Raw genomic sequence first — 20,244 nt, forward strand, 5'->3', positions numbered from 1 at the left:
TATCAATACCTTCTGAAAAATCAGAAAGAATTTGTTGCGTTTCAGTCAATTCCATAATGAAATTGCTTTCCTAGAGGTCTAACTGATGTGTGTAAATGGTTACAAGAAGAGTTAGGTTTGTTTTGTAACTGTAAAAAGCACCAGATAGATATCCTTGGAAACTAATCCCTACAATATGAATAGGCACTGTCTGTGCTAGGATTCTCTCTCCTACACTGTCAGCAAGGCTCAACCCATCTGTGAAGAAATACTAGGAAAGGGTAATTTTGCCTTGATCTCTCTGCTGAGACCAAGGTTTTCATTTTATTTGTAAGAGTAATCAACAAATGAATAGGGAAAAAAGGGGCTGGGGGGAATGAAAAGATTATAATTTTGAAGTTGAATCCATCCTCCATCCACTTATGGTACTCTAGTTGTCACCTCCCAGTCTCACCATGCTCAGTCAGATGTACAAACGCAGCATTCATTCCTGTCCTTGCCGCATTTCAGCAAGCATATGATTTGAGGGTACTTCATGTCTGTCTTCTCCCAACACCCAACATCCAGCCTGGCCCAGTCCCACAGTCATTCTACTGGCTTTGTACCACCTCGGGGAATCCTGAACAGAGCTGCAAACTTAAGCATATCCTAGTTGAGGGTTTGAGAGCGTATCCCACTGCAGTACATTTCTCCAACTTCAGGATGAATCTTTTTTTCGCCAAGGCTATTTTTCAGACACGTGCGTGTGCGAGCGTGTGCATTTATAACTATATATATAATTTTTTACTTTGAGAAAAGATATGACAATTAGTCTACTTCATCTTAAACAATTAAGATTTGTGAAACTGATTTTTGGTTAACAATCCCAATTGAGACTATATGCTAACAACAGTGTTAATAATAATGGGTCTCTGGATGCACACATATCATCTGCCAGTAGCAACTAGACTGAATGTACTGGCATAAAAAAAAAAACCAACTTGTAGCTGCTCAACAGCAAAGATATCAAATGGTTGCAACACTTCCTAATTGTAAGTTACTAATACATATGGATTCGCAGACGATCCACATTTTTACTTAATTTTATAAAAATCTCATGTGTATGTTTATGATATACTATAAAGGTCATTTCTTTCAGCAGAAATTCTTGAATGATTTTGCTGTAGACTACTAGAATGTGTTAAAATCAGCATAAACTCATCACCGTACATTTTTAAGCATAAAACAATAAGAACTGTATACATGTTAATCGTAACAATACAATAGCATCCTTTCATCAGTGCTGTTATAATATCCGATTATTCTGTTCGGAAGCATAAATCATAAATAGCTGGCTTTACTCTTGAACTGCAGGGAATATTCTGCAGAGTCTCTGTTCGATGGTGCAGGATTAATAAGAGCTGGGACTGCTGCACCACCAGATATAGCACAAGCTGAAGTTGTGTGTCCACTGCAGTTTGCTGACTTCCTTTTGAGCGCAGCAAATGTATTATTCTGCAGTATGACAAAGGGAACCTATCCACTAAAAGCAAATCCTCTTTCTTTTCTTGAAGATAATGTCAAAGGATATCTTCTAAATGTTTTTAATACCCGAGGGAATAAAGTTGCTTCTCTGATGCATCAATAATTTAGTGAAAAGTTGTGTTTCGTTAGAAAAAAATTTCACTATGTTACCACATCTTTCCACATAACACAGTAATGGCTTTATGTGATAAAACGCATTCTAAACCCACCATATAAGAGTAAGAGGTTAAACTGTAACTAAGAGTTAGGGGATCAAATGAAATTTAGGTCAGTAAACGCACTTACACTTTGAATGGTAGCAGAGTGATGTATAGAGTAGCCGTTACCTATTAATGGAAAACATCGTTTTTTAAAAAGCCTTGTTTCACCCTGCAATGGTGGAGAGAGCCAATAAAATTCAGCACCTAATTCGACAGAAGTATTTTGTTGAGTACATATACCTAATTATTCTACATTATTAGTGCTACTTATCTATTCATAAATAGGCCACAGGTCTTACCATCTAAGCATCAAGAGGCACTGCTGTGTCCATGTATTTAGCAACTACATAACTGCTGATAATAAATGAGTAAGATTCAACACACAAGCCAAACTGCACTTATGCAACGCACTTAGCTAAAATGTTCAAATAATTCTTCTTCATACTATAATATTTTACTATTGTCATGGATACTGTAGGGTTTTTGGCATACAATTCCATTATAACTTGTAGAATACTTAGAGTTGTGAAATTCTAAATACAGTTCAATTTAATTTTCATTTAAATAGGACAAGCAGACATGTATCGATTGTCTGCACTACAAGCAGAGAAGGTCAAGAAATGGGGTTAAACACTGTGATGTACCTTCTATTGCATGAAGTTAACAAAAGGACAAAAACAGAAGTCAAATCACCAGATGCACCTAACCCCAAGCCGCTTGCCCTACTGCAATCATACTAGTAACCTAATGCGAAAACAGTGATTACGGGTTGGGAGCTGGACAGGAGATCATAGATAGAACATACAAACTGCATGTACAACCACACACTTTTTTTTTCTTCTTTTTTTTTTCTTTTTAATAACAAATGAAGAAATCCACCTGGTGCTCCTACGGTGCAGTACTTTAAGGCATCGATATCACTTAAACTAAATATAGACAAACATGTGCAAGAAAAGCAATACGAGATACCTGTGCTCCTTAACATACAAAAACGGTCATACATGATGTGTCCACAGTTGAACAGAAAACGTTGCAGAAACAAGTTTTTCTATTTCTATGTAATTACTACACACTAGTAGTTTTTTGCCACAAGAAGAAAAATGGATAAGAAACTATGATCCGCCTGTGAGAATGCACATCCTTCTTTGATTTCACCTAGTTTTTACACCGTCCTAACTTCAAAAGGCTTCTTCTGTTGTGAAGTAATATAGAATTTCATTTAAGAATGACTGACTATATTAATGACCAGACTGTCACAGAAAAAAACTTGTCTACCAGAGAAAATAAAAATATCCTCAAACCCATTTTTCACCTTTCAGTGTTCATTTCAGTTTTGCCATACTAAAATGATAGATTTTGCATTTACCGGAAGGCTGCTATTCCTATGCAGAGTTGGTAGTTCCAATGTTTTTGTTTAATTTCAACCAACTTGTCCAAGTAGGCCATTTGGTAGAAACCTATAAATGGCACCCAGGGGGTCTGGGTTCTTGCTGTAAAGAGGTCAGCTATTTCCTCGTAACTAAAAATAGTCAAGAGGATGGAATGGAGTTTAATTTAGCAATTGGAAGAAAAAAAGTCTACAAAATTACTTCCATCTTGCCTCATGATGAAGATTATGAAAAAGAATCTGCCCTTGAGAGTTACAAAAGCTTGATCATTTTACAGGCGTGCTAGTGTACATAATCCAAAACAATACTATGATTTAAAACAATAATAATAAAGAGAATGTAGGCTAGGCATTACGTACTGCAACGGTGAAGGAAAATCTACACCTTCTTTGTATGAGACAACCTGATTTATCAACAGTGGCACTTTCAGGTGTTAACAACCCTCTTCTTTCCCACCAAATGAGGTTACAGTATTGTCTGGTAGATAAGGGAGTACAATTAGCTGCTGCTCTGGTGAGTCAGTTTTTCCCACCATTTATCTTCCTGGTTTTTTGCCTCTCTGGTTTACCCAGATTACAACCTTTCCAGGATACAAACTGTCATCTAGGATATTCTCAAAAAGGCCTCGATTTGAATGGAGGCCTCTTGGCACTATTAAAATATAAACAATATCAATTCAAAATAGACTACAGAACAAATTCTAACACTGAACTTTAAAAGTTGTCAAGAGAAAAGAGTAAGAGCGCTCCAAAACAGTGACCAAAGCACTATATACCAGAATCGTCACGCTAAAGCCCTGCGATAGGTTTTACAGCCAGATCACCAAGTCAAACACAACTCAGAATATTGCTAAATCCAAAACATATCTCACTATTGACTTATCTAACTTACTGACTATCTCACTATTGACTTATCTTCTACCAAAAAACATCATCTTATCTGTGCTAAAGGATATTGTCTTCTATTGCTTTCCAAGCTCAAGGATGTAGACCTTTAATAACTGCTGCTACCTGAGGAGTCTCAATTCCAGAAGTTCTTCGAGGAGGCAAGGCATGTTATACAAATCAAGAGGACAACAGGTCTACTTCTGGTCCTGTTGCCATGGAAATGGGAAAAGCCCATTTGTAAATAAACAAGCGGACTAAAACTGGAAAAACTGGCAGAGCAGATGCCTTACGGTTCTAAATACAGACGTGCTCTCCTTCTCCATCAAGAGTTTAATCCGTTTGCTCTTTTGATTCTCTTAATTGTTGAGCATATTTGCCACCCGCTGAAAAGAAGAAGACGTAGTGTAATGCATAACAGAGGTATGACAGACATCAGACATGGAAGTTTTCTTACTAAATCAAGTTAGGGGGGAAGAGGGCAAAGGACGTATTCAGATGACAACATACTTTCAGAAGGGTGTGTGGGGGTGTGTGTGTGTGTCCGTGTCCGAAGAGATTTGGACAGTTGTGTAGCTGGCTATGTTTACATGCATAAATTATCATTTCTCTATTTGCTTCTGAAATAGACTTTTTAATCTTTTGGGGAAAAAAACAACCTTGGCTGTTCCTTAGATGACTGAAGGTGCTAAACTGAGAAAAATATAGCAGCTCTGTTTAAATATCTGCCAGTTTTACCACTATTGCATGTAGCCTAAGAAAGGTTTAATGCATTTTTAATGTGCTAGCATCCTCCCTCTCTAGCTTTCCTTTTTCCTCCCACCCTCTCCACAAAGCTTCTGTGAGAAGGCTTCTCATTTTTACTATTACTGTCTTTGAGATGTTGCAATGTATAATTGTTTAAAAAAAAAAAAAAAACACACACACACACAACACACCTTAGGACAACTCCACTCTGTTGCTGATGATATCTGCTATAACAGAAAGAACATATGTATTCCAAAAACCTGTGCAGTGTTTCTATATTTGATAACATACTAAGTGTAGGAAAGGAGGAGGCCTAAATCCAGCATGTGCAGTCACGTGGTAAGCAAGGTATATTATGTTAAATCTTGTATATGCCACACGAGCAGTCTCAGTTAAAGGATCACTAATAAATGAGTTAAGGAAGAAAGATATGACATTGTATTTGTCACAAGTAAAGACTTTGTATTTATTACGCTCAATCAGGTCTCCCTCTGGAACAATCAATTTAATTTTACACTATTAGCCTGAAATAACAATTTTGAAATTTTAATTTTACACTCCATTTTATTCAGCTCATCATTTGAGGAGTGCTCTTTTCAATGGAGTATTTCAGTTTTCTGCAACATTATGCTGCAATATTTTGTTTTTTGGTGAAACATTCAATTAACTACATCATTCCCCCTCCCCCCAAACACACACACATACACTTTTAAGAGTTGAGCTGTACATCAGGAAAAATGCTATACAAACTCTCCTGGAGAAAAGCAAGAGCCTTGTTAAGGCAACGTGAAGGAAAGCCTTTATTCAGTCTGAACACTGACTTTGAGAAATTAATATGCAAGTCTAACTTTTAGGGTGTGTTTTCTTTTTCCTCTTTTTGTGTTGTGCAGGATGCCTACTTGAGAATTCAACAACATATAATTAAATAGGTCAAGGGTCGCTGGCTTTACCATCATACTATGCTAACTTCTAGCCTTTCACCACGTTAAACCCAAATACTTAGGCCAGCTGCAGAGATTAAAACAGCACTACAGAGCGGGGAGCAGGATCGGCAGGAGCTGAGAGGAAGGCGTCCCCCGGCTTCCCGCGGTGCTGCGGGTTGCAGCGAGCACATATACGCCGTGCACGGTGGTACCTTGCCGTTTCAACTACGGGGGGGGAGGGGAATAATAATAAAATAAAAAAAAAAAATCAAGCCAGCGCTTGGCGCGTCGCTCGGCCCGAAACGCGTGCAACAGGTCGGTAATCCCGCTCTCCCGCACCGCTGCGGAGCTGGGCGCTTCACCCCAGCCCCACCGAGGGCTTTCCCTGGGCGCACCAGCCTGCTTCCCGCACTCCGTAACGCTGTTAAGTTAGTTGGCAGCGGTATAAATCATAGTTGAGGGGTGGGGGGGAAGGGAGAGGGGGAGGAGGAATTAACTTGTTTACCTACTTGGAAGTAAACTTCGATTTACTGGAGTGGTCGGCTCTCCTCCGCCTGCTGCTGATTCAAACCCTGGCGATGAATGGGATCCCCTCCCCCACCCGGGCGCTGCGAACTCCACACTTCAGCGGGAATACCTCGCATTTTTCTCCCTTAGCCTTTCCACCCCCCCCCCCCCGTGTCTCTCTCTCTCTTTTTAAAGGGGGGGGGGGGAAATAATCAAAAATAATACCTTCGAACTAGGGAGCCACTTCAGAAACTCCCTTCCCCCCCTCCCCACCCCTTGCACACACACACACACACACACACACACACACACACACACACATTCAGGGAACAGCTTCTCGCCCAATTCAAACGAAGATTAAAACACACCGACCCAAGACGGCAACCCCAAACAAATCTCTCCTCTCCCTCGCTCTCCCGGAGCGATCACGTTTTTGCCACTGTTCTGACGGGGGGGGGGGGGGAACAAAACAACAACAACAACAACAAAAAGCTAGGGTTCAAAAACTTCGTCATAACAGACAAGGACTGAGCTAATCCCCTCCAAAAAAAAAAAAAAAAAACAGGCACGGCTTTGCCAGCACGCAGCGATGGCTCTAGGTTCACCCAGCAGCACAAACCCAAGTCGCGCGCGGGGGAAACACGCGGGGGTAAAAGGCGGGGAGCCCCGCCAGCCGCCCGCCCGCTTCACGCCGCCCAGGCCAGGCCGGGCAGCGGCATTTGTCACCTCGGCGCGTACAAAAAAAGGGCCCAAACGATGAATAATCCGCCTCGGAAACTCACCTCGCTCAGCGGGCGTTAAAGGCACAGCTCCCGCTCCTCGAGGCGGTGGCGGGCGGGCGGCCGGCGGGCGGGGGGGGAAAGGGGGGGGAAGCCTCAACTTCTGCGGGCGGCGCACGCAGAGACTTTCCCTCACTTGCCGCGCATGGTGCAACTCCTCTTCCCCCGGGGTCCCGGCCAGCCTGCGAGGAGACTGTAAATCCCCCCTCGCCGCCGCCGCCGCCGCCGCTGCTGCACACCCGCCTCCTCCTCCCCCTCCGCACACACAGAGAGCACAAGGAAGTCCCGGAGAGTGGGAAGGGGAAAATGGAAAGTTTTGGGGCGGAATGGCGGTCAGGAGGTGCCGCCGCTCGGCGCGGCGCCGTTGGCCGTTGGCGGGGCCGGTGCGGGCGCGCGGCGGCGGCGGCAGCAGCAGCAGCAGCGGCGGCGGCAACGGCGCTGAGGGGAGCCGGCCGCGCCCGGGGCCCGCCGCCACCGCCGCCGCCACCACCACCACCGCCGCCGCCGGGCGGGAGGGAGGGAGGGGCGGCGGGGGGCGACCGGCGGGTCCCCGCGGCGGCAAGGGGGGACCCCTGCGCCGCCCCACCCGCTCCCTCCGTCCGCCCGTCCCTCCCTCCCCCCCCCCACCCCGGCCCCGCGCGCCCCACAACTGCCGCCCGCACGGTACCGCCGCCCTCAGCGTCTCCCCGGGGCGCCCTCAGGTAACTCCTGCCCGACACTTTTTACAGATTATCCGCACTAATAGTGTGTTTTAACATCCCCCCCCCCACCACCCGGCGCGCAGACACACACACACCCCCCACCCGTAAAACACTAACAAACCAGCTCCCCCCACCCCCCCCCCAACACGCACACACAGAGAGGAGACCACCTCTCCCCTCCCCCACCCCGCTGGAAAAATGAAGCATTAACCTTGTGAGCTCGGCAATAAGGAGCAAAAAATACCTAATTCACACGGACAGAGACTTTCCCCCACAGCTGCCCTCCTCTTCCCCCCCCCCCACACACATGTACGTCTGGGGGCTGTGTGCCCACAGATATGCGTCTGTCACACGGTCCCATTAGCCTGGGTGACTCTGGGTTATCAGCTGCTGCTGCTGTTACTGTTATATTATTATTACTATTATTATTATTATTATTCCTGCTTAAGTTTCAACCTGGTGGAAATGTCTTCCCTTTGAAGAGATTCACAAAAATCCGCTTGGCAAACGGTCCGCTGAAAGGGATGTAAATTCACCTTGTTCGGAGCCTCGAGAGGAAGGCACAATTTTTGTTCACCAAAACAGCCACGCTCTAATTAACCAAATTGGACACATGCCCCAGGACCGTTTCCTTTTTTTTTTTTTCCAGGCTATTCCAGTTTTTAGAAAGTGCTTCCCTCTGCACTGAGCGAGACAGCAAAAGCCTAGTTCTCAGCACTGTAATTTGAAACAGCATAATCAGATCACAAGACAATGGGGTGTTTTTCAAGTTTTAAAACAGCTGGGAGCTCACCAGTCAAAACTGCACACAATCAGAAATAAATTTCTATATCTCTAACCATAAAGCATGACTGATGTAAAAATAATGTTGCTACAAAACCATTAGAGCACATTAAAAAACGTGGACTTACACAGCCTCCATAATTGTGAATCAGCAGAATGGATTTTACTACTTATCAAGCAGCAATTCAACACCCAGAAAAATGTGGTTGCTCTTTTGCCTTGAACATGCCCTTCTTTCCTTATTTTTCTCTGGGTTTGTACGGCTCGGTACTGAGATATTACATTCAGCCGAGAAAAGAAGGGAGCAACACAAAACCCAATGCAACCAAATGATGCAACACTGCCCTGGTTACATGTGCTTCCCCTCCCCCCTGCCCGCCCGCCCGCCGCTCGCTGAAGCGAGAGCTGGGTTTTTTTTTTTTTTTTCCGCCTGTAGGGTCACTTTGTGGTTGATTGATTCTCCTTTCGCCTTGCTCAGTCATTCAGATTTGGAAAGTAAATAACAAGTTGACATCATTACAGCTTTCTGCATTACTGTGACACATTCCTCGGCTACCGCGCGCTGCCGACTAGCTGCGCAGCACAAAACCGCCGCCGCCGCCGGAGCCGCAGCCGCAGCCGGAGCCGCAGCCGCGCAGCGCCGGGCGCCGCGGCAGTGGCCGTCTCCGGGCTGCCGGCTCCCGCCCCGGGGGCCGAGCCGGCGGCCTCGCCTGGTGCCCGTATCTGCCTTCCGTTAGCCCTTCCCCCCTCGCCCAGCGCACGCACGAGTGTAAGTGCTGGCGTGCCTCGCACTTCTTCTCGGTGGTCAAAGCATGCGACTGTCCCGGCCTCCGAGCTAACACCGAGCAAGTAATAAGATTATCTGAGTGCTGCCTGGATGTCTGCTTTGATATGCTAAGCCAGCGATAGACTCTTAGCATCATAATTCATATATATATTTTTTTTTCAAATGACCTTTCTGCTTTTTTTTGTCTTTTTTTTTGGACACTAAAGGGAATTTCATGCTTGTTATACGTGTTTAGCCAAGAGCTTATTTACTTACTGTCACAGAAAGTTCTTATGGAAAAATACAATGCCATTACATGCAGCAAAGCAAATATATGTTGAAACATATATGTTGAATATATGTTGGCATATATGTTGAAACAAATCTTGAAACACGAGAAATGTTATTACAGGCTAACTTTAATGTGATTCACTTTCATATTCAGGATCTAGAGATTACTGTGCAAGGCAATTATCATTTAGATGGGCATATGAGCAAATTCTTCCCATTCCATACAAGCTCCCATTTGTTTGGTTTCTTCCTTTTTTTAATTATATTAGGTTTGAAAGGTTTGTGTTACTTAACAATCTAAACAAACCAAAAAATATACTGAGATGATACTGGATTTTACTTCCCATGCTTTTTGTTTATTCCTTTTTTTTTTTCCTAAGTCCAGGGGAGTTACAAATGATGTAAGCTGGTCAGAACATTGAGTCATGGTCTTAAGTCAAGATTTTGGCAACTGCCATGGCTTGTTCATTCAGCAGGGAGGCAGCTATCATTTACACGCATTTTATGGTCTGTGGAGAGTAATTCAACTTCGGTAAAATCAGGTGAAACTCTCATTCACTCCAGTTGGCCCAGTTCTTGCCATTCCACATTGTAACGCTAGCTCAGCACTGTGAGTTTTATACTTCCAAAATAGAAGTGTTGTATCACAAGGAAACACCCGAACACGTGGGATTTCTCAAGTAGAACCTGGCTAGGTGAGTGGTAGTATTCCAGGTTTGCCTAAATGCAGCCTTCAAAGACCTGTTTGATTTTTCAGCAACTGAGGGGCAACACACGCTCATCCTTCCCCAGCCTGGACGCTCTGGCCACACAGCCTACCTAGGGGCTGAACCTTTGGCTCAGAAAGCTGGGGCACCTGGCAGCTTGGTCATCGAAATGTGGCTTTCTCCCAGGCCAGAGCCCTGCCACGCACTGCCTTTTATGGAGCAGCCAGGGAGACAAAGCTAGTCCAAGGATGACAGGTAGGATGTACCATAGGACACCAAAGGTATTGCAAGGGCATGGAAGTTGCAACGTCACATCAATAGAATGGAGTGACTTTTACTCTGTTGTAATTGGGCACAACTGCTGTATGTTACCCCATTAGTGTAACTCCTACAGCAAGTAGGACAGGAATAAGAAAGCAAGTCTGAAGAGTTACAAGCGCCTAGCTATCCTTGCTTTCTAAAGTGGTTCCTTTCCAGTTCTAAATGGTCTTTACGTAGCTGTATCTGAGAGACAGCAATTGCAGGAATGGTCTTAGCTGCACTGAGAAGCCAGGCAAGCTAGAGCTAGCCCCTAGAGAGAAAAGGTTAAATACTGATGTAATGCTTGCCTAGAACTTAAAATGAAATCTATCAAGGAACTTGTTTTTTTTCTAGCTACACTTAGCTAAAAGTAGCAGCACAGAACTGATGAAAAAGACTTACTTTTTCAATTAAAATGAAAAAAAAAACCGTACAATGATGGTAAGGAAAAAGATAGAAGAGTGAATAATTGCTGCTATTATTATAATGATTTTGACCTTTGTGTAAGAGAAGACTCCAAGAAATCAGTAGATTTTAAAGAGTCTTTTTTTTTGTTTTGTAACTTTGGATACATTGACTGTGATTTGCAGTGGTGCTCCGGTCCTATAATCCTAAATGAAGGAAGCCATAGTTGTGGTTTCTTACCCTCACTAAAGTGGAAACCCAAACTTGATGCAGTCAAAGCCAAGGGCTGGCAGTGTTGGCCTACTGCAGAGATAACGGGATCATAAGACAAATATTTTACATTTTAAAAGATTAAAGTCATTGTCTTTTTAATGCTTCATCACATTGCACTGTGTTGGTACTGTTTCTAACTCTGATTTCCTCCACATCATGTTTTCCTGTTCTCTCACCATACAGAGGAAAGTAAGCTCTTTTGAATAAGAGAATCATTTTCAAATAAATAATTAGTTTCACTTTTATGGAACTATAGTTAAATAGTTCTCCTAACAGAAGAGTCTGAAATACTGATTAATTATGTACTCCTCTTATGAACTGTAAGAAACGCAAATGTATTAATCTCATAAAGTTTTTAAGAGAATGAATATGAAAACTTTTGATACGAGAGTGAAAACTGAATTGGTATTTTACCTTGAGTACCTGCCTCAAGACTACTTGAATACAGCTGCAGCATGTAATTCTTATGTTGTAATATGCAGATATTCTATACACTGAAATGTGAGGTGTTAGGCACTAGTCCTGCAATACCTAGAAACATATCGAATACAAATGCTTAGTTTTCCTCTTATGTCCCGTAAGACAGTTTCTGGTAGGACAGGAGAGGCTTGCACACCCATAGTGGCAAGCTTTGATTCTTATTTTGTAAACATCTTCACAATATTTGATATTTTTCAGATGACGTTTCCTATAGAGCCACTCCTGTGAGCAACAGCTCCCCAGCATCAAAAAAAGTTTTCTCATTTAGTTATTTATTCAGACTTATAATTTTAAAAGGGAATTCTGATCAGCTAAGATATTTTCAGGAACTGAGCCTCTTGTTGGTATTTTTTGTCACATGTTATTTAATTGATATGTTTGGACTAGACTGAAAAGTTTTAATAACTTCTGGAGCGCTTGTGCAAGCAGATCCGTTGAGTAAAACAACAGTATTTGGGAGAATAAGTGCTCATAGAACTGTGTAAATATGTTCTAGAATCTTTATGTTTGTTCAGTCTGAAGCCAAAAAGATACCAGAACCCACCATAGTGAGAAACTTGATCTCAAAGTTTTGAAAGTCGGTGAAGAGGATTGATTTTGTAAACAAAGCATGGTTTGAAATTCTTTAGAATCTAACCAGAGCCCATTAATTTCTAATGGGAATTTTGATGCTATTACACAGTAGCAGAAGTTACCTACTGGGATACACTATTCATAGTTTCTTTTCTGTGCCATTATATAATCAATGTACATCTACCACTGCTCAGGGACATTGCATCTTAGATAAGTATTAAAAAACTTAACTCAAAAAACTCAAGTGTATTTTTATTTCTCTATATAAGATGATAAGAACATATTCACTGATTCTTCCAAAGTGCAATAGCAAGAATCTTGCATAGAAATAAGTTAGGGAAAAATTCCTATGTATGGAATATATTGTTTAGTGTGTGGGACATGAATAATTGTTACTGCTTAAGCTGAAATAATTCATCAGCTCTAGTGTACATAATCTGCCCTCCTCTGACCTGTTTAGTGGGTTGACATGACGGGCCTAGCCAGCTATATGGGTCCCTTAGGGTCCTCAGAATGAACAGAGATTTTTTATGTTGCTTTAATTTACTTTTAGAGACATTTTGGCTCCCTGCCAGTCTAGGATAGAAAGAACAGAGAGGTGATCATCTCTTTCCTTGTTTTCCTAGTATTGTATGTCCCCAGATGTGCTGAAATAATGTTTGGGACAGCTCTTTTTCCTCCCATGAAAGATGCTATGACAGATAGTGGCTCCAACTAGGAGGTAGCTGCGGAGAATGAAAAACCTAGCACTTAACAGGACCCAGTCTCCTACAGAGAAGCCAAACCTACACAGAGGTTGGGTTATGGCTGTGAGAGATGTTGGACAGGTATCAGCTCCCTCAGTTGCTCAAGTAAAAAGCCCTCAAGAAGATTCCAGTCCCTTGTATGAGGAGACTGTATAGAGCGTGAACGAGCAAACAAGAATTTCATGAAACAAGATGTTGCTTTGTCTAGATAAGCAGATGGCTTGGTGCAGGTGCACAAACATCTGCATTGCACCAGCATCAGCAGCCTCATACATCTCAGGGCTGGGGCATTTAGCTCTAGCCTTGTCCCATGGGCTGCCTTCCAGGTAACTGCTGGAGCAGCTTAGATACATTCCTGAAACACATCTCTGGTTTAGTTTCATCCAAAGGGAAACCGGTTCTCATGGGCAGAGACTGCTCTGCTATGTGTACCAAAGTGCAGTGAAGGGGGAGAATTGGGCAATTCATTTCAGAAGTGCACTCCTGGTTCAAACTGAAACTGTGTTGTAGACGCACACTGTGACAGTTCCCGGTTTCTATTGACTTGATATTATTTTATATTGTATAATATTTTCTATACATCAAAAGATTTCTTGTAATTCAATGGGATTGCTCAGGATTTAAAGCATGAATCACAGTTGTAAAATACCTTACATGTATGGATTGCTTCCCTTACCAAATGCAAACTTTTTGATTCAAGAGCTCTAAAATGGCTTTTTTATTCCTTCTCTATAGCGACTTCAGCGCGCAAGGTATGCTGTATCATTTCTAGATGCAAGCTGCTATTTTTGGGAACAAAGAATAGAGCGGTGAAGGATTCTGAAGAAACTCATATAAGGGGTATTAATGGTGGCAGAAAACAAACGGAATTGCAGTGCCCAGGGAGGTGCAATGGCCAAAGAAGCTGCTGTGATGATTGGACAGACGAAAAGGAAATGTAAAGAAGGGAAATCAAGGTTATGCTATCTCTCTATTTGGCAGTGGTGTTACTGCTACTAAAGTAGCCCCATTCAGTTATCTGCAGTTCGAGAAGGATGATGATAAATTGGAGACACTACAGAGAAGAGTACTGATAATGATTAAAGGATTGGAAAATGGCTTATTTTCAAAGATAGTGATCTGTTTAACTTATCAATGAAGCAACTTATCAGTCTAGAAGAACTGATGTGTGGGAAAAGAGCTAACAGAGAACTCTTCACTCTGTACACTCTCCTCTGTAGGGAGGATCTGCAGCTGGAAGTTAAAGACAACGCAGGCATAAATGTAAGTTTTTAAGAGCAGAGAAAACTAATCAATGAACCAATTGGTGTGGGTATTCTCTAACTGTAATCTTAAATCCAGCATAGCTCCTGAATTTCAAAAGGGACTAACGAATATAAAGAAGTCCTATGGCTCGTGTTATGATCTCACATGTTCAGACTAAACTATCACAATGGTGTTTTCTTATCCTTAAAGCCTGCAGATCCAGACTTCTCAGAAGTGGTGTTTTTGAGGTGTCAAAATGTCTGGTTGGCTATCTAATTAAATATCAAGGTAGGTAGTGCAAATTTCCATTAAAACTCGATATCCTGACAACAGGGAAGTTTTACTTTGCATTCTGATTTTGCATGCACAGTATTTTTACGGGTGTGTGCAAAGTGACTGTTTTTCTATTTTTAATAGGAGTTGCTTTATATAAAATGATTTTTCTCCATAGTTTTGTTTTCTTCCAAAGCTTTTCTCGGGGAGTTTATCTGAGAAAGAAGAGACAAAGAAAAATATAATGATCCAAAACCTCTGTGGCAGTAAAACAAACTACTGCAAGGTTAATGAGTCAGACCTGCTTTTCAGTCTTACTTTTCATATGGTTGTAGTTGATTTCATATGGTTTATGGCCTCTGTTCACTGGCTCCAGTGCTCTACAAGGATATAAATAAGGACGCATGATAGAGAGAAGAAACTAAGCTCATTTTTATGATTAAATTTAAAATATAGCACTACTAAACACATGACATACAGTATTACAGTATTCAAAGTATTCAAAATGCAATTTTAGCAAATATTTAAAAATTCAAAATATGCTTCCACGCTTTGGCCAACTGTTTTAAAACTTGGGTATTTAAATAAAGACCTTCAGGTACCAAATATATTTTTAGTCTCTGTCTTGTTCCCCTTGAAATCAACAGTGATTTTGCCACTACCTCAATGGCAGTAGAATAAGGCTCTTCACTTTCAATGCCTTGTAACTACTGGAAAAGCAGTGGATACAATAGAACCTCTTTGAGTAATCTTTTTGGTACTATTGCAGCTCCTAAATAACACAATAGGTTATTTGAAAGATGGAGCAGTGATGGAGCAACAGGTTCAATAAAGCCGTTCACATCTCCATTACAAGAAAAATGATTCCTTAATTCTTTAGTGTCCTTATTTTTTAAATCAAGTATTCCTACTTTGTCTGTCAATGCTAGTAAGTGAGAGGGAAGTTCTCTTTCTTGCTTGCTCTTTTCTCCTCCCCCTCCCCCCTCCTCCTTCCCTTCCCCCCCTTCCCCCCCCTTCCTTTTCCCTTCCCCCTCCCCCTCCCCCTTCCATTCCCCCTCCCCCTCCCCCTCCCCCTCCCCTTCCCCTTCCCCTTCCTTCTCAAAATGGGGATTGTTTTCACTGAAGTCACGATGTGAAAACTCAATGCCAGGTAGCATATACTTGCTGCACCCCCGTACCACACACACATACCACACTTCCTCCTTTTTACTGAATTCTATAGTGCTGATTTTTTCTCACTAGTGTCAGCATTTGCTTTAATGCTGATATTAGAAACGTAAGTTAGGAAAGATAACAGGGACGAAGTAGTTCCTGTATGCCCCTTAGCCATCCTCCTTGAATATCTCCGTAACGTGTCTAAGTTTAACTACGCAGTTTGAGACTTCCAAAATCAGACTTGACAGCCTTGGCTTCAAACTATAGTTTCCTCTGCATTATGTCATGGCAAATTTGTGACTGGCAATATTTTTACAAGCTGCAGTTGCTTTTAATTCCTCTATGCATTTGGCTGTGTGTATATGTTGCTGTTTTTTTTCCCCTTCTTTTCATGATAAAGAGGAGAAATATGAAGATGGACTATTATTAAGATAGATTACATTGTTTTGTATTTTCTGTATCAAGTTCTTTAGTGCTTCCATTTTCAAGGCTATTAAACATTTCATTCAAATTAAATCGAAATTTTGTAATAAAGGATACAAATTTGTGAAAGAGTCAACCCGAAATATTTTGAGTCATGTACATAGGATTCCTCTTTTTAAAATAATTTCTATACTTAGCCTTAGAATAGAATTAGCTGTTTAGCCCTAAGTTTTCTTTTTTTTTTTTAAGGACAATAACAATCTAACTCTGGCTTAGATAAATTACATCTCTAACTCTGTCAGCCATGAAAGATTGAAAAAAGCATAACCGAGATATGTGAGGTAAGCACAGTTTTTTCATAAATGTACCAAAAGTGGAACTGAAAGTACACTTGAATTTATAGTGTTTAAATTTACCATTTTTAAGTAAAACTTTGAATTCAAAATAACCATTATATATAATATCAAAAAATAAATGCTTTTGAAAGAAAGATTAGATGAAAAATCAACTTTTTTTTTACATGATCTATTGAAACTCTGATTCCAGTGTTTTCTATTTCTATATGCCAACAAATTTAGTTTGATCTCTCTGTGATAAGAATAGATGCAGTGTTTTTATATGCTTATAGTGATGTATTTTGTATGTTTATTCACTTATTTTCCTTCTAGAGCTTGAAGGAGCCTGATACTGAAATTACCCTGAAGTGAAAATATTGAAAACAATATGCAATATGTGTGTGTGTATATATATATATATATATATATACACACACACACAAAGAATTGTTGTAACAAAGTGATATCATCAGATTAAAAACATATCAAATAAAATGGCGTTGCTACTCTAATTTCAGCACTATAGTGTTCACAAAATCAGCTTCAAACTTAGAGTAAGACTGTGCTATCTATCGTTCAAGCTGTTTGTTCTGTAACTTTCAAGATAAAGCAGAGATCACTTTTTTTTTCTAGTCTTATGGACTCTTAGTTGAGCAAATCACAGTCCAAGACGAACTTGGACTTGATTGGGAGTAAAAGCAGCTGCAAGGTTCACAGATATCATACAATTTCAATTATAGTCTACATTTCCACTCATTACTGTTTATTTTTACTGTTGTATCAGTAATGAGTAGCCTAGCTAGAAAGACTTACTTGCCAGCTAGAACCACGTGAAGATTTGCACTTGGAATTTGGTCACTAAATAGAATATAATTACTTTTTATCTCTTTCTTTTGTGCAGTTCCATGAAATTCTAAACAGCTTGCCTCCCATAAGGGTGAGCTTCAATGGAAGCTTCCTGATTGCTTGCAAAGACACAGATTGTCTAAATCTTTCTGGTAAGAGATATATTAACTTTGCTTGATATTTTCTTTTACTAAGGCTAAAAAATCCCTGTAAAAGAAAGCAACAAAGCATTTATCAGATTTATCAACCAAAAAAAAAGTCATGGCATTACTTATTTTTCAATATAATTTGAAGGTTCACAACCATAAATTAATTCTTATATATATATTTTTACACACATCAGCAAACACAGACATAATACACAAACATACCTCGTTTAAAAACACATACCCTGAACCTAATTCATAGCCTTAGCTTGGAATTAATCGATGTTCAGTCCCAGATCCACCAAAACCAAGGAACAGAGTAATAATCATTTCCTTATACTTTTCTTCATGTTCATTTTGAGAGCAGCAGATCAATTTTATGTTGAGTTCTCTTTTTTCTCAGAAAAAGCTGTAGTGATAGAATTGTAGAGAAGCATTTTCTCCTTTTATTTCTTAAACTAAAAAAAAACCACGTTGTCTTCATCTTACTTTACTTGCAAAAACCCTTAAAGAGTAGCTATATGCTCCATTCTGAATTTTAGTATTCCTGATCATATCATTTTGTTGTCAAATCCAGAGAAGACAACCTGTGAGAATGTAGAGAAGTTTGTGCGTGTGTGTGTGTGTGTGTGTGCGCACATGCATTTGCCTGAAAGGAAGGAGTGTTTCCACAAGGCTGCTTTTATGGAGGCCCAAATAAGTGAATGAAGCCTCCAGCTTGGTAGATCTGCAGGAATGAATAAGAAAGGGCAAGTTTCATGAAGGTCTGGGTTGCACATGCCTGTCTCAGGCAGCGTAAGGTCCTATGAAGATACTTGCACTCACATATACTTCCAAACAGCATTTGCGAACCTGAGTTCATGCAAGAACACAGCATCCCTCTGAGATGAAGCACTGTCCTACTCACCACTCAAATGTAAGCTGAAACAAAGATAGATAAAGGGCTTGCCTATACTAGAGCGGTCACAGTTTTCGTTTTCTTATTAAATGCAATTTTAAGTGAAACCACTCCATTTGGGTACACGCAGTTGCAGCAGTATCCCTTCCCTTCAACAACGGACCTCCCGCCAGCCTGACTTCTATGATTCTGCCATTCTAACTTCGTATGCCAGTTCTTCTGTTGGAGCAAAGGAATTGGGGGAAGAAAAGCATCTCAGTTAAAACTGGGATACCCTCAGAAGCTTCATTTCCAAGACTTTTATCTGATGGTAAAGTATTTGTTTTACTTCACCTTAAGAGTCTGCTGAAAGGCAAACTCATCTTACATATACCATAGGGAAAAGCAGGAATTCAAAATGTCAACAACAAAAAAAAAGGAGAATATTTGTTTAGAAAATTGGGCATTGTTTTAATGATGTATTATTATGAATTAGCTAGGTTTGAAAATAATGATCAAATTATTAATAGAGCTGAGAGGCACTGCATACAAAAATACGGTTGTATTTGTATTATCAATTTTACATAAACATAAAAAAAACAAATCTTGACATTTTTTGCTTTCTTTGCTGTTTTTGCTTTCACTCTTGCATTGTGAAACTTGGATTGGGAATGGCCACCTCTGTCTTACAGAGACTCCTAGCTGTCCAGGCTTTACCGACTTCTACCGGCTGATAATTTGCTTTGTGTAAGGGAGAGCAAGATTAGGCTCAATAGATCTACTCAATAGATCTGGCTCGATAGATTAGGCTCAATAGATCTGCCCCTTTTTATGCTAAAATCTAGTGCAGAATCATTAAGAGGTGGGTTTCTGCTGAGATATTTGGATCTAGCATAGTGGTCTGAATTCATTCCTGTTATCTTTCCTAACTTACGTTTCTAATATCTAGCATACCTGTCTGAATGTATTATTTGATTAAACTTTTAAGCGCCCCTCTTCAGCCTGTGCTTGTGTGTGCACAAACTACAACAGCTCAGAGGTACCAGAGCCTTAGAGTTGGCTACAATGACTGTCAGTAAGACTCTAATTTCCCTCTGCAGTTGCTGCTCGGTGCAACCCTTTATGCATTTATCTTTTCATGTAAATTCTACTTACTTTTAAGTGCTGATTTATATTTAAAAATAAGGTCTGAAAATGCAGCCATGAATTTATATATGTTGATGTATACCCTTCCAATTAAATGAGTAGATTAAAAAAAAAAAAAAGGGAAGCTGAACTCATAGCCTGCTCATTAGTTAACCATATTCTGAAGAAACAAGTGTGGAATATATATATTTTTCTTCTGGAACTGTTCATTGAGTTTTCTGTACTAGCTTTTAAGGAAAATTTATCAGGCAGGATACAATCTGTTTTCTGCTTATCACTTGCTGTCCACCTTATCCATCTTCCAGCTTGTTTTTCCTTCTTGTCTCTCTCTACTGCTATTAATGTACTATATTCTGCTCCTGTGTTTTTCCTAAACTGTCTTTCCTTGATGTTTGCGTATTTATACCCAAAATTGTAACAGCATATGCCCTGTTACAAGTAAAGGACAATATCAGATTGTCCCCAGTGCTGAAAACACTTATATTTATTTTACTTACATTATTCTGTAATTCTTATAATCAATAATATTGCCCTACTCCAGAGCACCCGGATGCCAACAGCTTGCCTGGTGCTCTGTGGCCCTGAGGGAAGCACGCTGGATGCACCTGTGTCAAGCACTCTGGGATTTAGTGGTGGTGAGTAGCTGGTACTGATCTTCTCACTTCTGGATAAAATGTTTGATTACTCAAATCAGTGGGCATTACTCCTTCGACTTTGATAAGAGCCAGTCTGTATCTGCATAAGCTTTGAGGAAAATATAATTTAGCTCCCAAAAGCTGTTTCTTTTTTCTGGAAAGTTTCTTAGTCCACCTGGTTTTAAGCAAATATTGTCCTGGATTGTA

General features: G+C 40.7%; 1 protein-coding gene and 1 long non-coding RNA gene across 14 annotated transcripts in view; one reads left to right on the forward strand and one right to left on the reverse strand.

Moving 5' to 3' along the window:
- The window catches only part of TBL1X (transducin beta like 1 X-linked), a 205,626-nt gene extending 196,864 nt beyond the window's left edge, over window positions 1–8,762 (reverse strand). For 2 of the 7 annotated variants that reach the window (XM_068921074.1, XM_068921012.1), the window contains exon 1: window positions 6,935–7,391. The gene's annotated coding sequence lies outside the window, so the exon portion shown is untranslated. Of the gene's footprint in view, window positions 1–4,268; window positions 4,363–6,150; window positions 6,692–6,934; window positions 7,392–7,876; window positions 7,929–8,543 lie in introns of those variants that run through there. The other 5 variants (XM_009683683.2, XM_068921037.1, XM_068921019.1 and 2 more) reach the window with 5 other exon arrangements.
- A 4,937-nt stretch (window positions 8,763–13,699) lies between these two features.
- The window catches only part of LOC104149820 (uncharacterized), a 38,842-nt gene continuing 32,297 nt past the window's right edge, over window positions 13,700–20,244 (forward strand). For 3 of the 7 annotated variants that reach the window (XR_011136539.1, XR_011136538.1, XR_011136530.1), the window contains exons 1-6: window positions 13,707–14,219; window positions 14,412–14,489; window positions 16,302–16,393; window positions 17,289–17,385; window positions 18,408–18,587; window positions 19,944–20,037. This is a non-coding gene — a long non-coding RNA (uncharacterized lncRNA). Of the gene's footprint in view, window positions 14,220–14,411; window positions 14,490–16,301; window positions 16,394–17,288; window positions 17,386–18,407; window positions 18,588–19,943; window positions 20,038–20,244 lie in introns of all 7 variants that reach the window. The other 4 variants (XR_011136532.1, XR_011136534.1, XR_011136531.1 and 1 more) reach the window with 4 other exon arrangements.

The sequence above is a fragment of the Struthio camelus genome, chromosome 1 (assembly GCF_040807025.1).
Source record: "Struthio camelus isolate bStrCam1 chromosome 1, bStrCam1.hap1, whole genome shotgun sequence".
In the NCBI taxonomy this organism is placed as follows: domain Eukaryota; kingdom Metazoa; phylum Chordata; class Aves; order Struthioniformes; family Struthionidae; genus Struthio; species Struthio camelus.